The 24,342-nt window shown below is 47.0% G+C and overlaps 1 protein-coding gene across 3 annotated transcripts in view; it reads left to right on the forward strand.

Moving 5' to 3' along the window:
* Positions 1-24,342, forward strand: part of GAK (cyclin G associated kinase) — a 1,898,577-nt gene that overhangs the window by 53,106 nt on the left and 1,821,129 nt on the right. The window lies entirely within an intron of this gene.

The raw sequence follows: 24,342 nt of genomic DNA on the forward strand, positions 1-24,342 counted from the left end.
TATCCGATTCAACTTAAAATAGCGAAATAGGACTGACTCCAGGAACAAATTAATCAATACTTCTTAACCTGCTTGTTTGATAAAATAATTGATTTTAATTTTGTAACGGTTTTTATTAACAATGCTCTAAAGATATTGGTTGATTGAGCACTGATTGAGAATCTGTGGATTGATCAGTTGGATGTGTACCCCACAAGCCTGCGTGGTACATTCCATCCTTCGTACAGAACTATAACTAGCATTCGCATAGCCAATAGGTCTCGCCTTTGGGACCTTATAAGTGTTTAGTTATCCAGCACAATATCCTAGGCGCAACAACATCAACTGTTGCATGGCTAAACATTTGTAAGGTCCCAAAGGCGAGACCTATTGGCTATGCCAATGCTTGTTTTTCTAGTTGTCTGCATCTGCGTTTTGCTGTGCTGAGTTCTGGGGTGTACCATCTGGCTCGTTTGGTGGATCTGTGTGCCCTTACTGGTTTGATGGGAGCAACTCAGTCTGCGGCATTGGTGATACAGGTGTTGAAGTTCTCTGCTGCCTGGTTCAGGTCTGTGGTGATGTTGGGCTGGGTGATATTGAGAGCATCGGTCCATTGGTGCTGACTGACTTTGGTCCAGCAGCGGAAGGGGGTGCTGTGGCGGTTGGGGGTGGTGCGGGGAGGTCCAGTGATGGTGAAGTGTACGATTGGGCGGTTTGATTAGGCGATATCAGTGGTGTGGCTGTACCTGGTTCTGTTGTTGGGTGTGAATATGGGGTCTAGCAGGTATCCTGCTCTGTGTGTGGGGTCTGTGGCCAGCTGCTTTAGGCCAATGTTGTCCAGTCGCTCCATGAGGTCTGTGGAGTGGGTGTTGGTGGGGTCTTCCAGGTGAAAGTTGAGGTCCCCCCCCCCCCCCCCCGGAATATGAAGTATTCGGATTTGATGGTGAGTGGGGTGATGAATTCAATGATGGCGTCACTGAGGCCGGTTCTTGGACCTGGGAGTCTGCCTTTGATGGTGGTTTTGTCATTGGTCCGGAGCTGGAAGTTAATGTGTTCAATGAACAGCGTGGCCACGTCTTTGGTGGAGGTGCAGACGATCGATTCTGTGTATGATGGTGATGCCACCTCTGTTGACGCGGTTGTGTTTTTTCATCGTGTAGCCGATCAGTGTTGCGGTGGCGATGTCTGAGATGGATGCAGGGGTGAGTCAGGTCACTGTGATGAAGGTCACGCCGGGGGCGAGGGTGGAGATTGTGTCCTAAACTTTGGTGGCATTTGTGCAGAGCAACCTGGCGTTTATCAGAAGGGTAGCTGAGTTGTTCATGGGGGGATCACAGCCGGTGAGGATGGCAAGACGCTGGTTACTGTGATGGCAGTTGGTCCTAGGGTTGCAGTGAACCAGCAACGGACGCAGGAGAAAGGTCCTGCTGGGTAGAGTGCTGATGCAAGGCAGCAGTTGTTGTTGAGCCTGGGGTCCAGGGCCTGGAGATCTGCCGTTGAGTGCCTCTGGTAGTCTCGAGAGACAGGGTTCCTAGTGCTGTGCGCGGTCCAGACACAGACGGTGCCGACAGGCTTGCCTTGGTGTGCCTTCGTCCTCCATAAGTAGTTCTGAGGGTTGGGAGGGGATAGCCGGGAGGCAGGACGGTGTGGGGTGGGGTGGGAAAAACATGCAAGAGATGGAGCCTGGACAGAAACAGTGGGAGCGAACAGGGCTGGGCTACAGGGTGACAAGAGGCAGAAAATAAACTTGAAATGAACTAAGAACACAAAATAATTTAACCCAGTTTACATAAGAAAAACAACAAGCATTTACAATGCAACGGTCTCGGCATTGTTAAAGTTAGACCTATTGGCATTGCCCATGACATTATTTTAGTTTGTTTTTGTTTTTAAAACATGTAGAGAAACGGCATTGTTATTTACAATGTCAATAGCTTAATCAGTGTGTGTGTAGGTGGCTCTGTGTGTGGGTGCAAATGCAACAGGTCTCGCATTTGAGAGGGATCAAGCTATTGACATTGTAAATAACAATGCCGTTTCTTTAATCTCTTCGATGCGGCGCCGATTCCCGCTCAGCGCTGACCGTTTCTTGCGCGGGCGGGGTCATGACGGAACGGTTCCGTCATGAGCACAGCTCAACCGACGCTCATGACGGAACCGTTCCGTCATGAGCACCGAAAAGGTTAAATGTTTTAAAAACAGAAACATAAACAAAAATAATGTCATGAGCAATGCCAATAGCTCTAACTTTACCAATGCCGAGACCATTGCATTGTAAATGCTTGTTATTTTTTCTTGATGTATCCGAAGCTGCCGTAGCCAGTCAGTTCGTATAATGTATTGTCTGAAACGTAAATGAAATGTTTTTAGTGTATAACTTGTCAACTGAAATATGCAGTGAGAACCTACGGTAGGTTGGTGCACTTTATACACAAGAATGCCAAGTTTCGTTCGTGTGACCGATAGAAGTGCATTTGAGCATCTTGAAAAGAGACCTGCAGAGAGGAAAAGAGTGGCCTTGTGGCTGGTGGCATTCCCAGAAGCCTGGTGTCCTATCTTTTGAAGGAAAAGTTCATTGTGGGTAACTCACCCAAAGTGACTGTCCAGCTGGCGCTAATGAACAGAGCATCAAAGGTTAAAGGGCAGAAGGCTGTAGAGTCCAGGGGGTCAGAGTGAGTGAGTCTGGACACGATGGAGTGCATTGTATAATCCCTCAGAGATGCTAGGTTGCACCTCCTGGTCGTGGGCATGGTGCCAGCGCATCGCTCGATCAATTCTCCTCCAGCCTGAACTGCACATTGTGGTAACATTCGGCTGTAACCAGTGCTTGAAATGGAAAAATAAAAGTGCAGGTATTCCGTAGCGGAGTACCTGCTTGTTTCTGAGACGTGCCGGTACCCCCCCCAATTAAAGGTATTGCATTTCTCTTGAAGTGCCGGTACTATCCTCAAAATAAAAACGTGCCGGTACTCCGTACCGGTCAGTACCGGCCCATTTAGAGCACTGGCTGTAACGCTGGTAAACTGAGCTTGAGTTCAACCTGCAGCACTACCAAGCCTTTCGTTCTACAAAAGACCAAACTGTTTTCTCTGAAAAGGCGTGCATCCTCTTAAATGGACCGCTCAGTCCCTCCTGACAGTGCTGTGATGGGGCCGGTGCTTTCATTGCAAGGGCGAGTATCGGCACTTGCAGCGCGCAGGTACTATGGGGTATCGAGCACTCAGACTTCAAACCAAGATTTACTGCCCCTTCTACTACCAGCACTTTACCTTTCTGGTTCGTTTAGGGCCTGGCGAGGTATAGCTGCCTTTCGTATTCTGCATAGCACAGCTGGGCCTGTACAGCACAGCTCAACACTTGTAGCGGAGTTCATTGCAAGGGAGAGTATCGGCACTTGTAGCGCGCAGGTACTCTGGGGTATCGAGCACTCAGACTTCAAACCAAGATTTACTGCCCCTTCTACTACCAGCACTTTATCTTTCTGGTTCGTTTAGGACCTGGCGGGGTATAGCTGGCCTTTGTATTCTGCGTAGCACAGCTGGGCCTGTTGATTTCCCCCCACCCCCTTCCCAACAGCCTTTAGATGGAAAAGTCTCGTGCTGGCACGTTATGCTGCAGCTCATGTCTTGCCCACCTTTGGGAAAGCTTACCTGATTTTTTTTGTGATTTTTTTTTTTTTTTTTTTTTTTTTACCATATAAATGCTGCTACTAAATGAGTGCATGCTTTGTGTATGAAATTATAAATATGTATTGATGATTTTTTCCCTCAAGTTTGTGTAATGTATTCCAGTGTTTTATTTATTTTTCATTTCGCTTTCTTACATTGTAATTTTATGTTCCTGTCCTTTATGTAACTTCGTCTCTAGTTGGTATTTAAGAAGCAATTCGTTTTTTTGTGTGTAAACGCCAGTGTCTTTTATTTTTTATTTTTCTTCAAAATTTGATCTGTTTAATGCTGAGGTCCAGAGGGGCATCCGTGGCCTGTGTCCCGGTTGACTCACATGGTCTGTGATTAGCGTCATAAACGCATTAAAGTGCTGCCTAAGAGAAGCTCGAGGGAGGGCATCTTAGTGATGCAATCAAAATAAAGGTCTAGCAGGGCGTAGTGTTGGAGAAACCCTAAACCAGAGAATAAAAGGGGCGTCTTTGCCTAGAAACAGGAGTGCGGGCCGGGGTGCATCGGTCTGCCACCCTTCCAGTGGTGAACACGAAAATATCTGCTGTACCTAAAATTATTTAGTTGATGCATCTAAGTCATTTTTTAAAACAGAAAAACCACTCTGTCTAGACCTTGTAAAAATTACATAACAAATCAAAATAAGGTGTTAATCCATTTTTTTATTTTGAAATTAATTGAAAGAACCTGCTTAATAAATACGCAGAATTTATGAATTGCAGCAATAGTTTAACAAAACAAAGGACCTAATAGTCCTGCAAAACATTGGTACCCATGGACAGTCAGTTATATAAAATTATTCAAACATTCTCATTCATACTGAAATCCATTCACACCATAACAATAAGAAACACATACATCCTAAAATCTAGAAAAATGAACAATATACAGGCCCAAAATGGTAGGCGAGTCTTCTTAGGCGTAAAGCATACACAGATAAGTACAATCAAGAATGACCGAGTATGGAACAACGAAAGAATTGTTCTTATAACATTGTAGGATCTAAGTGGATCTGTGTAACGAACAGTTCAGTTCGGGACCCCGACGCGCGTTTCGGTGTAACACCCCCTTTCCCCGGGGTAACACCTTCTTCAGGGCGAGAGATTATTCAAGTGCGATTTCCATGGGACCTACCAAGTGATAAACAAAAGTTATAAACAAGGTACGCTAATTCTAAATGTATGCGTTTGAGACTCTGATTTTTAAACAGTATCAAATAACAGTATTCATATTAAATTGACACTGGTCTAGACAGATGAGCGGTTAAACATTGGATACACGATTTATATTTTGGAAGTTGCACACATAGTGAGAATGAAATGAGACAAATAGAAAGAGTACGTAAAACAAAGTGGAGAATAATTTTCTCACACTAGCAATCAATAAGATTTCTGAATGTATTCATTCATCTAGAAATTATTATACATAATCTGAAAAAAATATTCGGTTGGGAACAGTTAATCAAGACCAACATATGTTGGCCATAATTAAGTGACCGATGAAACAGCTTGGGGGATAATTGCCAGAAGTCAGGAAATAGAAGAAGAGGACAGTTAGGTTTGGGGTGCCAATACATGGAATAAAGGCATTACTTCTGTATGGAATTAATGGTTCAGCAAAGGGGAATAATAAACATGCTCACCAAGAAACCAGTTGAGAAAATATATATATATATATCTCTTCTCGAGTTCAAAAAATACGACCTCAGAGGTTCTTACTGGGGGCGAGTATACCGATAGAGTGGATCTCGTCCACTAGAGGGAGTGCAGGATCTAAAAATGAATACAAACCAAAAGAAGTTGGCATTTCAATTATAAGACCTATTTTGTAAGGCTAATGAGTGAGACATGAATCACGTCCCATGGATCAAATTTACCTGGGATTGGCAGTTCTATGGACTTTCTTTTTTGTTGCTTCTAAGCCAATAAGTAGGAATCACATGTCTAAAAAAGCGAAGACACAGACTAGTAAAGACCTGTTCTAACAGATGCTTCGGATGATGTACGAGCGAACTAATTGGTACACCTACTTGAGTTAGAAAAAAGCATCTCGCTGCTCTGACCGGGCGTGCAATCTGTTGCAATGCTCCAGGGCTGGTGTGAAAATAAAATGGACTATGGCCGCACGGTCTGGGAGCTAAACAAAACAATTAGCGTTAGCGCTCGGGGAGTGAGCAAGGAGTCGAGAGCACTTATATTTGGGCCATGACACTGGTTTACAAAATGCTTACCGTAAAGGGATTTCCTAATTATTTCGATTCTTTCTCTTAGTTCGTTCAGGGTTCGTTCTCCGCTGTCGGTTCGCCCCTCTCCGTGGAAAGTGAAACGAGCAGCCTGATGGAGCACAGCTGTTTAAATACCGTCAGAGGGAGTGCGCAAGCCACGTCAAAGTGAAATATGTAAAGAGTGGCTATGGATTCCGCAGGGAAAATCGGAATGGAGTATTTTAAATTCAAAACTGGGATTGCTAAAAATAGTAGTACTGTCGGGACTGGCATTGGTCCGACATCTAGGTGGGGACATCTCGGATCGCGTGGTCAATAACAGAGAATTAAAGGGCCCTAATAAAAGTGGCTCAGACTTGGCAGAGGGCAGGGAAAAGTGATTCAAGGGATGTTTTGTTACTGCAGATCACAGTAGGGCATGCTGGCGAACAAATTCGTCTTTTCAGACAGATAGATAACTATGACATGATGCTTATATAATAGCATTTTCCCAGGGTAATTCCTCATTTAGTCCCCTTGTTTTGGAGTCCAAAAAGTAAATCCAAAAAACTTCTCGTTTTTTGCGAATGCGAGTACTGTCAGAGCCCTTTTGAAAGCGGACCTTTTCTAAGATAGTCCAACGTAGGTCCTTTTCGGTGTGGTTGGACTCCATCCAGTGTTTGACCAATGGTGCTGTGAGGTTATTACGCCTGATGTTAGACTTGTGTTCCCCTATGCGTAATTTGCATTCTCTGCCGGTCTCTCCTACATAGGGGATATCACAAGGGCATAGGATGACATATATACAGTTTGATGTTTTGCAATTTGTCATCTCTTTGAGGTTGATTGTTTTGTTGTTAATTACAATAATGTCATTGATGATGACATTAGGGCATGCCTGACAGCCTCCACATTGATAATGTCCCAGAATAGGGATGTTGCCTATAATGGATCTTTGTGTCGCTGTGTTTCGTTCTGGAAGTTTGGCCCTCACCAATATGTTTTTCAAGTTTTTATTCCTTCGGAATGCGAAGATGGGTTTGGGTATCCTGGGTGTCTGATTGTCTAGATTTAGGAGATGCCACTGTGAGTTAACAATTTGACGTACTTTATGGTTTATAGGTGAATGTTTGATAACACAGACCAGTTTTTCCGTCTTGTTTTCTTTCTCCTTAGGAGTGAACAAAGTGTCCCGATTGAAATATCTCGCTCTCTTGAGAGCATCCCTAACAAGCCTGTTGGGATATCCTCTTAGAAGGAATTTTTGTTTCATTGACTCTGCATGTAGTAGGTAATCTTTGACTGAAGTGCAGTTTCTGCGCAATCGTAAAAACTGACTGAATGGTATACTCGATTTTTGGCTGTTGGGATGAAAGCTTTCAAAGTGAAGCAGAGTATTCCTAGAAGTGGGTTTGGTGAAGAGTGATACCTGTAGTTGGTGGTTTTCATGTTTAACATAAACATCCAAAAACTCTAGTTTTCCAACACTGCTTTGTGCCGTAAATCGAAGGTTGGAGTCGGCTAGATTGATCCAGGAGATGAGTGGTGACCTCCCGTGCCTTTGATCTCGCCCCTCGCCAGGAAGTGACGAAATGCGGGATTGTTCCGCCCTCGCGCAGAGTGAAACTCTCGAGTTTGCCAAATGGGACTGATTGGCTTTGAAATACTGAGCGCGCCCTGGGAGTAGATTGGGGTCAAAGCGGCCTCATTGTCACCCAAACAGCACTCGCCGGCCTCACCTGGATAAGACTCTTCCAGGAAGCCCTCCCCCCAGGACAAAGGGCCACTGGTGTGAATGGCTCGCCCCGGGGGTGTTGTTTAAGCAGGACCCTACTATGGGCGGCATGGGAGGAGGTGCTGGTGTTTGAGCCCTTTGTTCCCCAGGATATCTTATACATGTGGAGAGACTCTGCTATTGAATTACCCAGAGTGTTTCACTGCTGGGGGAAGGGCCTGCAGTAACCTGAAGCTGGCCAGGTCTAACAGGACGAAACTTGGGCCTGGTGCCTGGCATGCCAGCACTTGAGGTTTCTGTCACGTGGCAGCTTGCCTCCTGCTACCCACCTGGTGTGCTTCCCATCACTTATTTGGATTGTCTGTAGCAGTTGACTTTAGAGCGGTACTTATGCCACCGGTGATTAGTTCGTGTCTGTCTGCAGAGTCAGCCGTGTTTACGGGTATTACCTGCAGTGTAAACTACATATGGGCGCTGCATTGTCTGCAGTGTGGAATGCAGTGTCGCAACATCCTTCAGTTTTCTCAAACCCAGCTGGCCTGGCAGCGCACCTGCTGTGCTCCTTTTTAATTCACTTGAGACAAAGTCTTATTGTTGGCTGGAGGCGGCCTCTGTAAAAAGGTATCTGGAGGCCAGTGGCGCTCACTGCAGACCGGCAGAGCCAAGGAGGAATCGGACACGAGTGACTCAATTAAACATACACTCACTCTCTTTATGCAGTCACAGGAGTGTTCTGACTTGGAGGACTGAACCAGGCCACTCGTGCTCTGTTCTGCTGCTTCCATGCCTTGTGTGTTCTGGCCCACGTCCTGGAGCTGCCCTAAGCAAAGGACCGTCGTCCCCTCCACCCCGTACACATGCAACATCAGATGCGCCCTGGATTATTGTAGGGCGCCACAGACCTCTTCAAGGATGCCCCGTGATGCCCTAGAATCAGCCCTGAATCCCAGGGCTTCACACCCGCAGTGTGGTCCAGGCAGGCTAGGTTAGCAGGGTTGGGGCACGGTGATGGGGCTGTGGAAGGATGTGGTCTCGGCAGGTATTGGGTTTTTGTGTTTATATAGCGCGAACTTGACCCCCCGATTTGTGGGTGAAAGGTTCAGGGATAGGGTCGGTGTCAGTAGTAACCTGGAGGCGGCCACCCTGTTGTTCTAGGAGTGCGCTTCATAGGAGCATACTGGGAGGGGCTCGTACGTGTCCTGGGTCTGTCGTTCAAACGGAGGCCGTACCCAGGGGACTGCGCCCCCCGAGGTGCCGCTCTGGCCTCGGTGCGCTTCTCACTGCAGCTTCGAACCGGTGAATTAATGACGGGAGCGGAGTACTCTGGGCTGGGGGAATTCACGGCTCCACTGAGTTCGCTCTTCTGCTGGGCACTGGAGCGTGGTCCGGGCGGTGGGAAGAAGCGGCCTGAAACGGCGGAGGGTCTAAGAATAGATGCATCACAGGTGCGGATCCCGGCGTGGCCAACGCACCCTTTCATACATCTTGGAAAGAAAACACACACCGCCGCCTTTCTCCGAGGTAGAGCAGAAATGCCTCGGAGAAAGGCAGCGTCCTTTTCGGATTCGGGGGCGTGTTTTGCTGTTATCTCCTCTTGCCATTGGCTGGAGGAGATAATTAGACTTTTTGAAAAAAACACGCCCCCCGATCCGAAAAGGACGGGGCCTGATCGGAGTGACGGGACCTCTTCTCCAATGGCTGGCCAGTATTCAAGAGGCCAGCCAATGGAGAACAGGGGAGAAGAGGGGCGGGTTCAAGCCCCTCTTCTCCAAGTCATTAAATCTCGGATCGAGACTGCGCAAGCGCAGCCTTCGAGCCGAGACCTAAAAACTGACTCATTTACAAGCTACTGTTTGAAAATAAAGGTATACCTATGGATTTTGTGAGCTATGCGGAAACGGGCAGCGGGGTTGAAATGACAATTGCAGGGGAGAGGGACAGACACCTTGCCATGGAGCCAGGCAACTGAGGCAGCGAGTGGGGAGTGGCTGGAGAAACCAAAACGGTCAAGGGATGCATGTCATGTTAGTGTTGGCCAAGGATGATGTGTGATGATGCCCATAGAGGTAGCATTTGATCACTGCTTTTTCATGGCGTGTGATATTCCACAGAGGTGATATGTGATCACAGTAGTACCATGGTGTCTACAGAGACGACAGAAGTACCCGCAGAAATAGAGTGCAAAGATAATTATATTCAGATCCCCAGAGAGGTAGCGGTTGATTGTAGGAGTATCAACTCATCACAGATAGTGTGTGAAGGTAATCATGCTGAAGTCAACACAGAGGTAAAGATAATCTTGCTCAGGTCACACTGAAAATAGTATGCAAAGACAGGGCTTGAGTCCCCACAATGAGGGTGTGAACATAATTATGCTAAAGTTCCAGCAGAAATTGTTTGTTATATTAGGATTGTTCAAGGTCTCTCAGAGACAGTGTGTGAAGGTAATCATGTTCACGTCCAAACAAAGATAGTGTGTTATTATTATAGTGTTGTTTAAGTCCACACAAAGATTGTATGTGAATATAGCAATGTTCATGTCCCTAAAGAAATAATGTATTGTTATTACGATGTTCAAGTCCTCAGAAAGATGGGGTATGAAGATAATCTTGCTCAAGTCCACAGTGAAATTGTGTGAAAAGGCAATGTTTAAGTTTCTGAACAGATAGTGCGTGAAGATAATGACGTCAAGACTCCACAGAGATAGTGTGTGAAGATAATCATGCTCAAGGCTCACTAAAATAGGGTGTAAAGATAATGTTGAAATCCCCACAAGAGGAGTGTGTCGGATAGTGACGTTCTCCTCCAAATTGTATGTCATAATTGGCATGTTCAAGTCTCCACGTAGATATTGTGTGATTATAGGAATCTCATAGCCTTTACCGAGATGTTATGTGAAGGTGAACATATTCAAGTCCTGTTACACTTTTCAGCCTTAGGGTGGTCTTCCCTCAAACCTTTTGCCTTACTCCTCCATTTTTGCTGATCTCTTTTTTAGGTCTCGCCTGGCGTAGACTGCGCAGACATGCGCAGTCTCGCTGGCGAGATTTAATGATTTAGAGTAGCTTTCACTAGCAGGGTTTAAGCCTCCCTCCTCTTTTTCATTGTCTGGCGTCACCGTTTATGCTAAACGATGGCCAGCCATTGGAAAAGAGCGTCCCGTGACGTACACTTTTCTCTTTTAGAGCCGTCCCAGTTGAACTGGCTCGGTTGCCTTATGTGTGTGGTAAAAGCTTTCTTATCTTTATAGGGCCATGTGTTTCAAACACATGGCCCCATAAAGACAAGAAACCTTTCATGGCAGAAGGAAAGTAGGCCTCATGTTTATTTTTGCATCGCGCTTAAAGTGACAGCGCAATGCTAAAATAAACAGTGGCTGACTGGCGAGCGCTTTTTTTTGCGTGCGTTTTTTCCTTGTTTGTAGCCAGAGATGAGAAGTTTTCAAACATCCGTGGGAGCTTTTCCTTTGTGTTAGCGCCTCCTGGCGCTACGACGACCAGTAGCTGCAAGGTGCTAGCTGGCTCTTGTGCACAGACTGAAGGGGCCGGAGCTTGCTATGTGCCTTTTTAGACTGTAGTGAGGAGGCAAATATCGGGGCAAATGGAGGGACTGTGGGAGTACAGGGCTGCCCGGGAGCACTTGAGTGCCGCATGCCTCAACTGACCTAGCCGGGCCGCTTCTGCGGCAGCCCCCAGCTCACACTCTGCAGCAGCGAGTACGCTTTTGCGCTCTGGGTCCCTGTCTCCACTCCTTTTGCCTTTTCGTACCTTAAACCCTTTTAAGAAACCGGTAAAAGAGTTTCGCCGGCGTCTTCCGTGTCTCGGTCCAGTCCGTGGTCCGCAGACTTTCCTCGCGAGCTCGTGATTTCGCTCCGCCCAGTGTCTCTCTCACGTGCAGCCTCAAAGCCAGTGACTCAACAAACTGCACGTCTACAAGCCTCAATAAGGAGCAATTATGGGAAGCTTCAATTCCAACCCCAAAGCAGGCAAAAGAACAAAAAATCAATAGGGAGTGGAAGGAGTGCCTGCTACAAACTCTAGGCAGAGCATATGCAAATAATTCCAGCCCTGTGCAATCAACATAGGCAACAGGGCGCATACGGAGAGCAAGACACGAGGGCCTGGATGAGAGAGAACTTGTGTCCAAAGTATTTGGATGTCTCAAGACAGAGGGAATTGCAACAGTCCAATCTTGACTAAATAAACTACTACATCCAATTGTCAATTTAGGGATTTTTACGCTTCAGAAAGTATATGATTAAACACCCGCCATACTTGACTTTCCATGGTTAGTTTACTGCATCTCCTTTCTTGCAGTGTTTACTATCGTCTTTTTCTGTTTTGTGACAGGCGAATTAGTAATAAAGGTCCATAAAAAAAAAAGTCCCCAAATGCGAGCGAGTGGGCCCCACCTGCAAGCACTGACCCAAATTAAGCACTGCCTGCTTTGCTGCTCAAGCTGTCACTGCGTAGGCCGGGCCAAAACCCTATTTTAAAATTCGCAGGTGAAAGACAAGGAAACGTTGTTAATGGGTAACTTTAGAGGCGATACCCTTCCTAGACCTGTCATACAACTGCTTCAGGACACAGGGGAAAAGGTAGCGTCTAGAACAAGCAAACAAAATACCTGTTCACTGCTTCCTGGTTCAGCTGCTGTGGCCCGAACGTGAGACTCTGGCATCAAGGTTGGTTTCACTTCAAATGCAAAGAAAGGGATTATGAAAATACATCCTGCATTGTTGCTGTGCTTTGTGTGTGCCAAGCCTGGGCGCTGTGTCCTGCTCTCTCTTGGAGGTATATTATTTTAGTGCTGCGTACATCCTTCCTTGATGGAGGGCAGCGTTTATAACCCCTGGTGCAAGGGGGGCTGCTCAGGAACTAGGGTTCAGTTGAGCTGCAAGCAGCCCAGCGCCATACTGCACCCAGTGACCTCTCGTACCAATCAGACCTGTCTTGTCTGGGGTAAGCGGGTCTCCAGGCCTCTCCCCTAACGAAATGGATTTAAAAATGTGTGGCACATAAAGCAATTATACAGCACGCTTTCCGAATATGCCTGCTGCAAATGCAAGCGTTTTACATGAAGTTGTAATAGCAAATCATGAAATAGCCCAATATTTTGACTCCGCCGTACCCAGGAGCATTATTTCTCTGCAGCAACATATCTTTCATGCACGTGCAACAAGTATTGAAAATGTAATAGGTCTCGCCTTTGATTAAGTTAAAGCCGTTTGCTTTGCTAATGGTATTGTGTAGCAAAGCAAATGGCTTTAACTTAATAAAAGGTGAGACCTATTGCCTTTTTAATGCTTGTTTTATTGGCCTTAGGACTTCTCGCACTACTACTCCTAACCATATTTCATTTAGCTGTAAGTCCCTAGTAAAGTGGCACCCTGTGTACCGCGACTTCACAATGACAAAAATTGTGGTTCCTATTTGAGTAGGGTTTCGACTCCACACCAGTAGTAACCCAGCTTCCAACAAGTCCGGGTCTAAGATAGTGTGTTAAAAAGTGATTTTCAAGTCCCCATAAAAATCGTGATTGATTATATTATTATAGCGATGTTCAAGTCCCCACAGAGATAGTGTTTAAAAATAATCTTGTTCTTGGTGAAATCTCCACACAGATAGGTTGCGAAGATAAGGATGTTTAAGTCCAACAGATATTGTTTATGAATCTAGGTTCAAGTGCCTACAGAAATGGTGTGTGAAGTTAATCATGTTCAAGTCCCCACAATGATAGTGTGTGGCTCTGGCAGGGCCACTGGAATCATGCGATTATGTTTCCACAGCAATTTTTGGATAATGATAGAATGGCGCATTTGCCACATAATCCTTCACCTGTCACATTACCTGCAGATTTTAACAAGAAAATTGTTTCTAGCTTACGTTGGTTCAAAAGTTATTAAAAACGCAGCAACATGGGTTGCCGCACAGTGGATGGCTCATTACAAAGGTTGATTTGTCATCTTTTTGTAGCTTATTGGGTGCTAAACTGGTACTAATGAGGTGCAACCAATACCCAGACTGTGTTAACAAGTTTAAAAATTACAAAATAATGAAGTAACACTATAACAATGTGCTGCATTACGCTGCATAGTTTAGATTTTTCACAGCCTGCTGGGCAGAAAATCTGGATTTTATTAAAGACACAGAGGCTAATATTATGCAAATTCTCCTTTATTGCCACAGCTCAGCAGTAACAATGAAGAGAATACAGAACTTGTGAGAGCTCACAGCCATCATCCTTCTTTGTCCAATGCTGCGAACCAAAAGAATAAGGTCAATAAATCCAAACTTTCAAATATGATGTTGAAGGAGTCATTTCCATTAACCAAACGTAGAGATTCTGTTTTGAAAGAAAGAAATAGAAAATGTTAAAGATAAAACCCTTAGGGAGGGACAATTAGAGGAGGGATAATATTAGCCTCCGTGTCTTTAATAAAATCCAGATTTTCTGCCCAGCAGGCTGTGAAAAATCTAAATTTTATGGCATGACACGAAGGCCAACATTATGCAAGTTTAAAGTGAATTGAGAACATTGTCAATCACATTATTGATTGGTCTAAAATAACACTTTTATTTTTTTTTACAACAAACTTTATTGGCATTTTGAAGGACACTGGGGAACTCGCCCCCATTCATGGTACCAATGCAGACAGAAGAACAGTGAGAATTGGCATCCCTGTTCAGCCCCCCCCCCGGTCTGCAGAACATCAGACCTAAAATAACACTTTTTAAATGTATTCTCATTAGACCAGTCAGCGGCTTTTAGAATATCTTGGAGCCCTCCTCCAAGCATAAAAGCTTTAGAAGCTGATGCACCCCTAAGAGAGTGTGCGCCAAAAATAGAAATGTCGACGCCACTTTCACTCATCACTTCTTTCACCCATCTCGCGAGAGTCGGAGAAGAAACTGGCATATGAGGAGATCTATATGAGATCAGGAGTTGTGTATCAGTTCCTCCCAAACTAACAGTTCTGTTTTCATATTCTTTAAGACATTTGACAACACACAAACTTTCGTTCTCAGGAAAGAAAGGATAGAAGATAGAGGAAGACATAGTTTTGGTCCTTTTTCTAAGATAAAAACAAACTCCCTCTGGTTGATAAGCTCTGCTAGTAACATCTAAAGCTTTGACATCTGACATACGTCTAAAGGAAACCAAGCAAAGTAAGAAAGTAAGTTTATAAGAAATACGTTTGAGAGAGAGAAGCATTATCTTCCCAGGAGGGGATAAGATGTAAAATGTTTCTCATGTCTCATAAGGCTGTATATTTTGGAGTTGGAGGATTGAGAACCCGGATGCTTCTCATAATCTTTTTAGTTAAGAGAGATTGACCAACAGAAACAACATCGATTAGGGAATGACCTGCAGCTATTGCTGACCTATAGACATTAACGGTTCTATAGCGAAGTCCAGAAGCAAATTTCTCCGATAGGAAATTGACTACGTGAACTAAATCAGCTGAAACGGGATCGTAATGTCGTTGAAGGCACCAGCGAACCCATTTGTTCCATGCCAATCGATATGCCTTCCTTGTTCCAGATGCCCAAGATTCAGATATGAGTCGGAAAGCATCGAGTGAAAGGCCAGGGATCTCCCACTGTCGCCTGAAATCTTCCATGCCGTGAGGACTAAGATTCCTTGGTCTAGGAGGGGATGAGATTCGCCTTGAGGACCCAGGAGAAGACGACTGAAAGATGGAATTAGGATTAGGAAGTCTATTGTCATCTCCAAGATGACCGGGAACCATGCTTGAGACCTCCAGAGGGGGGTTATTACCACCATACTTTGAAGGTATCGGCGAGCGTGTAAGAGAAGGCGCGGAAGCATTACAAAGGGCGTGAAGGCATATGGTCTCAAGCCTTGCCAGTTCTGGAGGAAGGCATCCACCCCTGATGCCTGAGGGTCCGGCCTCCAACTGAAAAACTTCGCCATCTGAGTGTTTAGTCTGTCTGCGAAGAGGTCCGTCTCGAAGGGGCCCCATTGGTCTTGAATGATCAAGAATATCCCCCTGTTCAACTTCCAGTTGCTGGAGTCCCTGAAATTTCTTGAGAACCAATCTGCTATGCCGTTGCTCAAACCTGGGAAGTGTTCTGCCGTGACTGACAGTCCCTTGTTCAAACAATAGTCCCAGAAAACTTTCGCTATTTTGCTCAGACCTTTCGAACGTGGTCCCCCCATCTTGTTGACGTATTTTACCGCAGAGACATTGTCCATGCGGAGAATTATAGAGCATTTCATCGAATTCTGGGTAAATCTTCGAACCGCAAAGGAACCAGCTAAAAGTTCCAGGCAGTTGATATGCAGATTCTTCTCCTTGCGTGTCCATCGCCCCCCTGTGGAAAAGTTGGCGCAAGTTGCACCCCAACCCTCTAGACTCTCATCCGACTCTATAATCAAATCTGGGATTTCCCCGAAGATGGCTTTTCCATTCCATGCTTCTGCATTTCTGAGCCACCAAGAAAGTTCTTTCCTCGAATCTACGTCTAAGGAAGTCATCTGGGAGTAAGACAGACTCGATTTCAAAGCTTTCGCTTTGAGTCTCTGAAGGGCCCTGTAGTGAAGAGGGCCCAGAAATATTGCCTGAATGGTTGAGGAGAGGAGACTAGAATTCTCGCTAAAAGTCTCCAGGGGAAAAATTCCAGAGAGAGAATTTTTTAACTCCTTTCTGAGTTTCTTTATGTTTTCCTTTGGTAACTTTAATTCTCCTGATATCGTGTTTGCCATAAACCCCAGGAATTGGGTTTCTTGAGAAGGGATAATGCAATATTTCTTTGTATTTATGACGAAGCCTAGATGTTCCAGAAGGCGGATAGTAAGGTCCGTGTGGTGATAAATTGTCGTCTTGGACTGAGCCATGATAAGGATGTTGTCTAGATAGATTATTAGTCTTACACCCCTTTCCCTTAGCCATGCTACTACTGGACGTAGGACCTTGGTGAAGCACCATGGGGCTGATGACAGTCCGAATGGAAGACTGGAAAATTCCCAGAGTTTTTCCTCCCAGGTGAATTGGAGGAACTTCCTGTGTGGGGGCCAGATGGGAATTGTGAGGTAGGCCTCTTTTGAGTCTAGGCGTGTTAGCCAGTCGTCTTTTCTCAGAACGTCTCTCAGGAGATGTATTCCCTCCATCTTGAAGTGGTGGTAGGATACCCAACTGTTCAGGCTTTAAGATTATGACAGGTCTCTGTGTCTTGTCTTTCTTTTCGACCAAGAAAATATTGCTGATGAAGCCTATTTGTGAGCTCTCTCTTATAGCCCCTTTGGCGAGAAGATCCTTGACTTCCTGAGATACTAGTTTTTTCTGTTCTTGGGAAAAGAATATTTCGCGGGGTGTTTCTGATTGGAAGGGAAGGTCTATAAAGTCTATTTTGTAACCTTGAACGGTTTGTAGGACCCACGGATCTTGGGTTATCAATGTCCAGTTGCCAGAGAGAAGGGCCAGTCTTACTCCCACCTTTACAGGGGTATCTGAATGGTCTGTCGATACACCTACCTGTTGAGAAAACTTTGTTCTTCCTCTCGCCTCGAAATGATCTTCCTCTATTGTGTTGTCTCTGAAGGTAGAAGGTTTGGTTCCCGTAGAAAGATGTTTTTTGGAACCTAGGTCCTCGTCCCAGAAAGGGTCTTGAGGTGGATTGTCCACGGCCTGGGAATCGACCCTGCATTCTCCTGGCCCGTCCACAAATTCTGTCTTTGAACACTTTCGCATTGGAACTTTTGTATCGAGCTGAACGCCCCAACATATTTGGCCATATCGCGGCTAAAGTCCTTGTGAGGTGGATCCTGCCTCTTTGTTAGCTAACTCTATTAGTTTGGGATCTATTTTAAGGAGTATCCCCTTCCTTTGTTAGTTTGATATGGCAGTGTTTGCATTGCCAAGAAGGCAGATGGATCTTTGCACCCATTCGCGTAGTTCCTTGGGATCAATAGGAATACCACCAACGTAGGCATTTTCGTCAATGTCAAAAAATTTTGTTAGTGGACCAATTAAATCAAGTAGGCGGTCTTGACATGACCTAAGACTTTTGTCTATGCCTTTTCTTGGGTCCTTTGCACCTTTGGCTATAAATGCGATGACCTTAGGGTCGAGTTCAGGTGTGGAAGCGATTTTGTCTGGAAGGGATGGGCGAGGGCATTCCGATCTTAACCTGGATCTCACTTCTTTCGTGATCTCCCTTCTTAGCCAGAAGCTAATATAGTCTGCTACGTGTTGTGGCGGTAGCCATTCAGGGGATAGGGGATGTTTTGTTAACAGTGGATCGAACATATTGTCTCCAAAAGGGTCAGTGATACCCATTTTCGATTCTGAGGCCTTGATTGCCTCTTCAGGATTATCAATTGAATTGTCTTCTTGGACCTCAATGTCCGAATTAAAGGCTGTTGAGCATGAGCGATCTATCTCCGCTTCGTTTTGGTCATCGCTGTCAATATGTATAGGGGTTTGTAGGCCTGTCTCTTGCCCTTCTGTGATGCCCTGGGCATCGTTCTGGTCTCCGCCTTGGAAGCGAGATCGAGCCGATTTTGATGACCCCTTTGTTCTTTTTGAGGTTAAACCTGCTTGTTCTGATGGATACATCTGCCAGTGGATTCCTCACCTTGTGAATATCCCCTGTGCCAGCATTCCACGGAATTTTTCTTCCCCAGCACTCCACGTCGACGTGGGCGACGTCATAATACATCGGCTCCGCTCGCGACTCCGTATGACGTCACTGGAGCCATAAGAGGCCCACGTCGGCGTGATGACGTCAGTTCCCTTTTTTCCGCGCCGTCGACGCGCAACTGTTTTTTCCAGTACTCCTGCTACTTTGTAGTTGTAAGGTGTTTCTGTTGCAAAATTCTGTAATGTCTGCGACGAGGAAGTCGGGCTTTAAGCCCTGTAGGGAATGTGGCGGACATATGTCCATGACGGATCCACATGAGGACTGTTTGTGGTGCCTTTCGTCGGACCACGAGGTCGAAGACTGTGCATGCTGTAGGAGGATGAATCCTAAAGCATTAAAGGAAAGGAAGGCCAAGCTGTTTATGGCAAAGATCGGTAAGGAGAAGAGAGGGAGAAAGAAAGAGAAATCGAGGGCGGCGTCGTCGACTTCGAGGTCGTCGAAGTCAAGGAGACATCATAAAACAAGAAAACACTCTTCACGACGCCGGTCCTCGAAGAGCAGGAAGTCGAGGTCGACTTCACCTCGGCGTCATCGGAGTAAGGACATTTCACCTTCTCCTTCTCCCTCTAAGACTCCGGGAGGTTCTCCGTCTCCGAAGCGGGCTCCAGAGCGTTCACCGGCGCAGTCCCCGGCGCGTCTCCGGATCGGGTGGAGTCGCATGTTTCGGATCAGGAACGGGAGGAAGAACCGACTCCGGCGCTTGAAGAATCTATGGCTCCGGTGAAGGACACTACGGCGCCGCAGCCAAATACTCCGCAGAGGGATGCAGGTTCAGTACCTTATCCTCAGTTTCCTGCTCCAGGTACTGATTCTACTCAGTTCTTAAATGCCATGTATGGTATTTTTAACAGGGCGGCCTTCCCATCCGGAGCACCAACTGGTCCCGTGGGTCCCATGGCTTATACGTTGGGGGTGCCGCAGCATTATGCTCAGGCCCCCTTCATGCCCTTTCTGCCGATGGCGCCTTCGTGGCAGTTTCCGGCGCCGTCTGGGGATCCGTCACGACTTCGGATGGATCGACCTGCTTCAGAGCCTTCCTCGACGCCGCTGCCAACTCCATCGGCGCCGCGTCCGGCGCCGCCGACTCCGTCTATGGTGCCGCCGACTCCAACACCTCTGGCTCCACCGACGCCGCGTACGACGTCGTCGACGCCGGCCCCCGGATTCGATCGAGAAGGGAGGCCCAAAGGGTATTGGAAGAAGGAAGGTACAGAGAAGAGGTAGAGGAAGGTGAGGTGGACACATCCTCTGATGATTTTGAGGGCATACAAGAAAGAGGCTAGTGGCCTAGACACCACCCCAGAATGGGAGCACACATCAGCAAGATCCTCTCCACCACAAGAACTGGCTCCCTACCATGCTGTTATCAAAAAGGCTGCAGAGCTGTTAGATTTACAGTTGCCCTCAGCAGAGTATAAATCTAACTTGTTGACAGAGGTTCTGCACTCTCCTACTTCCACTTCAGAGCCTTTACTGCCTTTTAATGAGGCCATCTTGGTTCCTGTTTTGGAGGTATGGCGGAAACCACTTTCTTCTCCGGCTGTTTCCAGACAGGTGGCGAGAAGGTATAGGGTGGCGCCTGGGGATCCGGATTTTCTATCTATACACCCGTCTCCAGAGAGCCTAGTTGTGCATGCATCCTGCTCGAAGCATGCTTCGGGGGCTTTCCCTCAGTCTCCCGCAGATAGGGAGTCTAAGAAGGTGGACCAGGCTGCTAAAAAGACTTTCTCTTCGGGGAGTATGGCATTGAAGTCTTCCAATGCCACGTGCTTGCTGGGGCGTTACGTGCACGCATAGATGGACTCAATGAAGACTTTGGCTCCTAAGCTGCCGGAGGGCGATAAGGCGTCCTTCTTGGAGGTGGTTACAGACACTCAGGCCACTGCCAGACAGGTGATCCAGTCGGGATTGGATACGGCGGATTCGGTGGCAAGGATTATGGGCTTGTCCATAGCTGCAAGAAGGCAGGCATGGCTCCTTTCGTCAGGATTCTCCACGGATGTTCAAGCCACATTAGTGGATTTGCCATTTGATGGGCAGAAGTTGTTTGGTGAAAAGGCAGATTCTGCTCTACAAAGATTTAAAGACCGCAGATTAACAGCAGAGTCTTTGGGTCTGCAAGCTCCTGCAAAGGGTTCTGTATTTAGGAAATTTAGGGGCTTTGGAAGGTCATCTTTTTGCTCCTACCGACAGCCTCGGCAGCAACAGCAGCAGCAGCAGCAGCAACAGCAGAATCCCCTCTATAAATCCTATAGAGGGAGACAAAGGGGTCGGAGAGGTTCTGGACGCAACCCCTCTTCTTCTTCCTCCTCCTCTGCTCCCAATGAGGCATCAGGGAAGCAGCCCTAGATCCCCCATCCCGGATCATGTAAGACCTGTGGGGGGTCGGGTGTCCTACTTTCTACGGGGTTGGAAATCTGTTACGACAGATCTTTGTGTTTTGAACCTCGTAGAGACTGGGTACGCCCTTCCCTTTCGGGAGTTTCCTCCCCATACCCTCCTTGCCAAGGTTACTGCTCAGAGGACCATCTGCTTCTCCTTCAGAAAGATGTTCTAGCCTTGCTTCAAAAGGGCGCAATAGAGGTGGTTCCGGAGCAGGAAAGGGGTCAGGGATGCTACTCCCGGTATTTCCTGATTCACAAAAAGGACGGCAGATTGCGTCCAATCCTGGACCTCAGAATCTTGAATTTTTACCTGAAACAGGAGAAATTCAAGATGCTGACCCTTGCGCAGGTTCTTCAAGCGTTGCAGCAAGGAGACTGGTTGTTGTCGCTCGACTTGCAGGACGTGTACTTCCATGTCCCAATCCTGAAGTCGCACAGGAAGTATCTCCGTTTTACGGTTGGGTCGCAACATTACCAGTTTGCGGTCCTCCCGTTTGGTCTTACTACCGCACCTCGAGTCTTCACAAAGGTGATGGCAGTGGTGGCTGCTCATCTCAGGAGGTCGGGGATTCCAGTTTTCCCCTACCTGGACGACTGGCTTCTGAAGGCAGAGTCCCCAGAGATGGTGCAGCATCATCTGCAGGTAACATCTCAGCTGTTATTCGACTTGGGTTTTTCGATCAATGTGCCCAAATCTCACCTGGTGCCCTCTCAACGCAACCTGTTTATAGGGGCGGTACTGGACACTACTGTGTGTCGAGCATTTCCTCCTCAACAAAGAATTCTCGACATTCAGGAGATGGTCCCTTTATTCCACAACGGAGCGGTTGTTCCAGTTCTGAAGGTCCTTCGCCTGCTCGATCTGTTCGCTTCCTGCATTCTATTGGTCAACCATGTATGCTGGCACATGAGGGGGCTCCAGTGGTGCCTCCGCAAGCAGTGGTATCAGCACAACGGGGATCTCAGGGAGTCGATCAAGATCTCCAGAGAAGCTGCAGCGGATCTATCTTGGTGGAGAGTGGAGGGCAATCTGTCGCAAGGAAAGCCCTTCCATCTGCCTCCATCGGTGGCCACAGTGATAATGGATGCCTCCACTTTAGGGTGGGGTGCTCATCTGGGGGATCTGGAGATCAAGGGTCTTTGGTCTCCAGAGGAAAGGTTGCTTCACATCAACCTTCTGGAGTTGCGGGCGATTAGTTTGGCGCTCAAGGTCTTCCTCCCTTCGCTTCGCGGTCAGTCGGTTCAAGTCCTGACAGACAACACTACCGCGATGTGGTATATCAACAAGCAGGGAGGAGTGGGGTCTCTTGGTCTATGCAGAGAGGCCTTGCGTCTATGGTCCTGGGCTCAGGACCATCAGATTTGTCTGATGGCAAATCATCTGGCCGGGGTGTTGAACGTACGTGCGGACAGTCTCAGTCGGCAGTTCTCCGCCGACCACGAGTGGATGCTCCATCCGGAGGTGGTTAGTCATGTCTTTCGGACGTGGGGGACACCTCGGGTGGACCTGTTTGCCACCCGCGAGAACGCGCACTGCCTGTCATTCTGCAGTCTCGTTTCCGATGCAGGTGGCGTTGGGGGACGCGTTTCAGTTGAATTGGGGCTCACAACTCCTTTACGCGTTTCCTCCCATACCCTTGATTCCTCGGGTTCTGAGGAAGATTCGCCAAGACCGGGCCCAAGTCATATTGGTCGCCCCGGATTGGCCAAGAAGGGTGTGGTATACAGATCTCCTCCACCTCTCCTCGTGCCCTCCGCTCCGTCTCCCTCTGAGGGCAGACCTCCTCTCGCAGTCGGAGGGGCAGGTTCTACACCCCCACCTCCAGAGCTTACACCTTCATGCCTGGAGATTGAACGGGGCAACCGGAGTTCTTTCTCTCTCCCACCTGATGTGGTGGACGTTATTTTATCGGCCAGGCGACACTCAACCAAGTCCATTTACTCCTACAGGTGCTCTAAATTTGTAAAATGGTGTGGAGAGAGGTCCATTGACCCTTTTAAAAGCCCATCTTTCTAATGTGCTCCAGTTTGCTCTTTCCTTGGCTCAGCAGGGCTGTGCTGTGGCCACGGTCAAGGGCTATCTTTCGGCCTTATCGGCTTTTCTATGCCTTCCGGATCAACCGTCACTGTTTAAATCTCCGTTTGTTCTGAGGTTTATCAAGGGCCTTACAAACATGTTTCCTCCCACTCCTTTTGTAATGCCACAGTTGGTCCTTAATCTTGTTTTAACCTTTCTGATGGGGTCCCCATTTGAGCCTCTACATAGCTGTCCTTTGAGGCTGTTGTCCTTTAAGGTGGTCTTTCTTGTACCCATAACCTCGGCAAGGAGGGGGAGCGAGCTTCAAGCTCTTAGATCTAAACCCCCTTTTCTTACATTACATGCTGAAAGGATGGTTCTTAGGACCAGGGCTGCCTTCCTGCCAAAAGTTGTTACTCCGTTCCATTTGGGGCAGTCTATTACTCTCCCTGTTTTTTATCCACCTCCTCATCCTTCCGAAGAGGAGGAAAGATTCCATCGCCTGGACCCGAAGAAGGCTGTGAGTTTTTATCTGGACAGGACTAAAGACTTTTGTCTAGATGATCAACTCTTCATTAGCTATGTTGGTCATTCAAAAGGAAGAGCAGTGCACAAGCGCACTTTGTCGAGATGGATTATTCTTGCCATCAAGATCTGCTACGCCCTGGTTGGTAAGACCCCTCCTGAGGGTATTAGAGCTCATTCGACTAGAGCGAAGTAGTCTACATCTGCTTTGGCCCAGGGTGTTCCTGCGGCAGATATTTGTAAAGCCGCGACTTGGGCCTCCCTCCATACTTTCGCAAAGCATAATTGCTTGGACTCGGAGATGAGGAGGGAGGGCCACTTCGCGCGCTCTGTGTTGCAAGACTTTCTGGTGTAGGAAGGTGGACACCCTCCTCCGGGAGTGGGGACTGCTGTGGGAATCTATTCACAATCTATTCACAAGGTGAGGAATCCACTGGCAGATGTATCCATCAGAAGAACAAGTTACTTACTTTCGGTAACGTTTTTTCTGGTGAATACAGTATCTGCCTGTGGATTCCTCACTGGCCCACCCGCCTCCCCGTTGTCCACCTTTGTATACCATGAAATAGGTCTTGTTTGAAATGCTTGTACATTTGTTGGAAATGCTTGTTTACTTAGCATCCTTTTCCTTTTTTTTTTTTTTTTAATTTTTTTTTTATTGTTTTTTTTGGTGTATATGTGTTGGTATACTGTATACTGTGTATACTTTGAGTTTGTCGTTGGTTCACCTGTTCGCCTCGAAGGCACGGAAAAAATGGGTGGAACTGACGTCATCACGCCGACGTGGGCCTCTTACGGCTCCGGTGATGTCATACGGAGTCGCGAGCGGAGCCGATGTATTATGACGTCGCCCACGTCGACGTGGAGTGCTGGGGAAGAAAAATTCCGTGGAATGCTGGCGCAGGGGATATTCACAAGGTGAGGAATCCACAGGCAGATACTGTATCCACCAGAAAAAGCGTTACTGAAGGTAAGTAACTTGTTCTTCTGTTCCGGCTCTTTTCTTTGGGACCTTACCTGTCACTTCTTTTGCGCTTAAGTTATGTGCTCCGCTAGTAGAGGGCCGTGCCCTTGTAAAAATTTCAAACTTTTTGTTGATGGTGTCATTAAATGTTTTATTAGTCAGTTCATTAAATGAGTCCATGGCTTTATCCA

Source organism: Triturus cristatus, chromosome 2_1 (genome assembly GCF_964204655.1).
Source record: "Triturus cristatus chromosome 2_1, aTriCri1.1, whole genome shotgun sequence".
Lineage (NCBI taxonomy): Eukaryota > Metazoa > Chordata > Amphibia > Caudata > Salamandridae > Triturus > Triturus cristatus.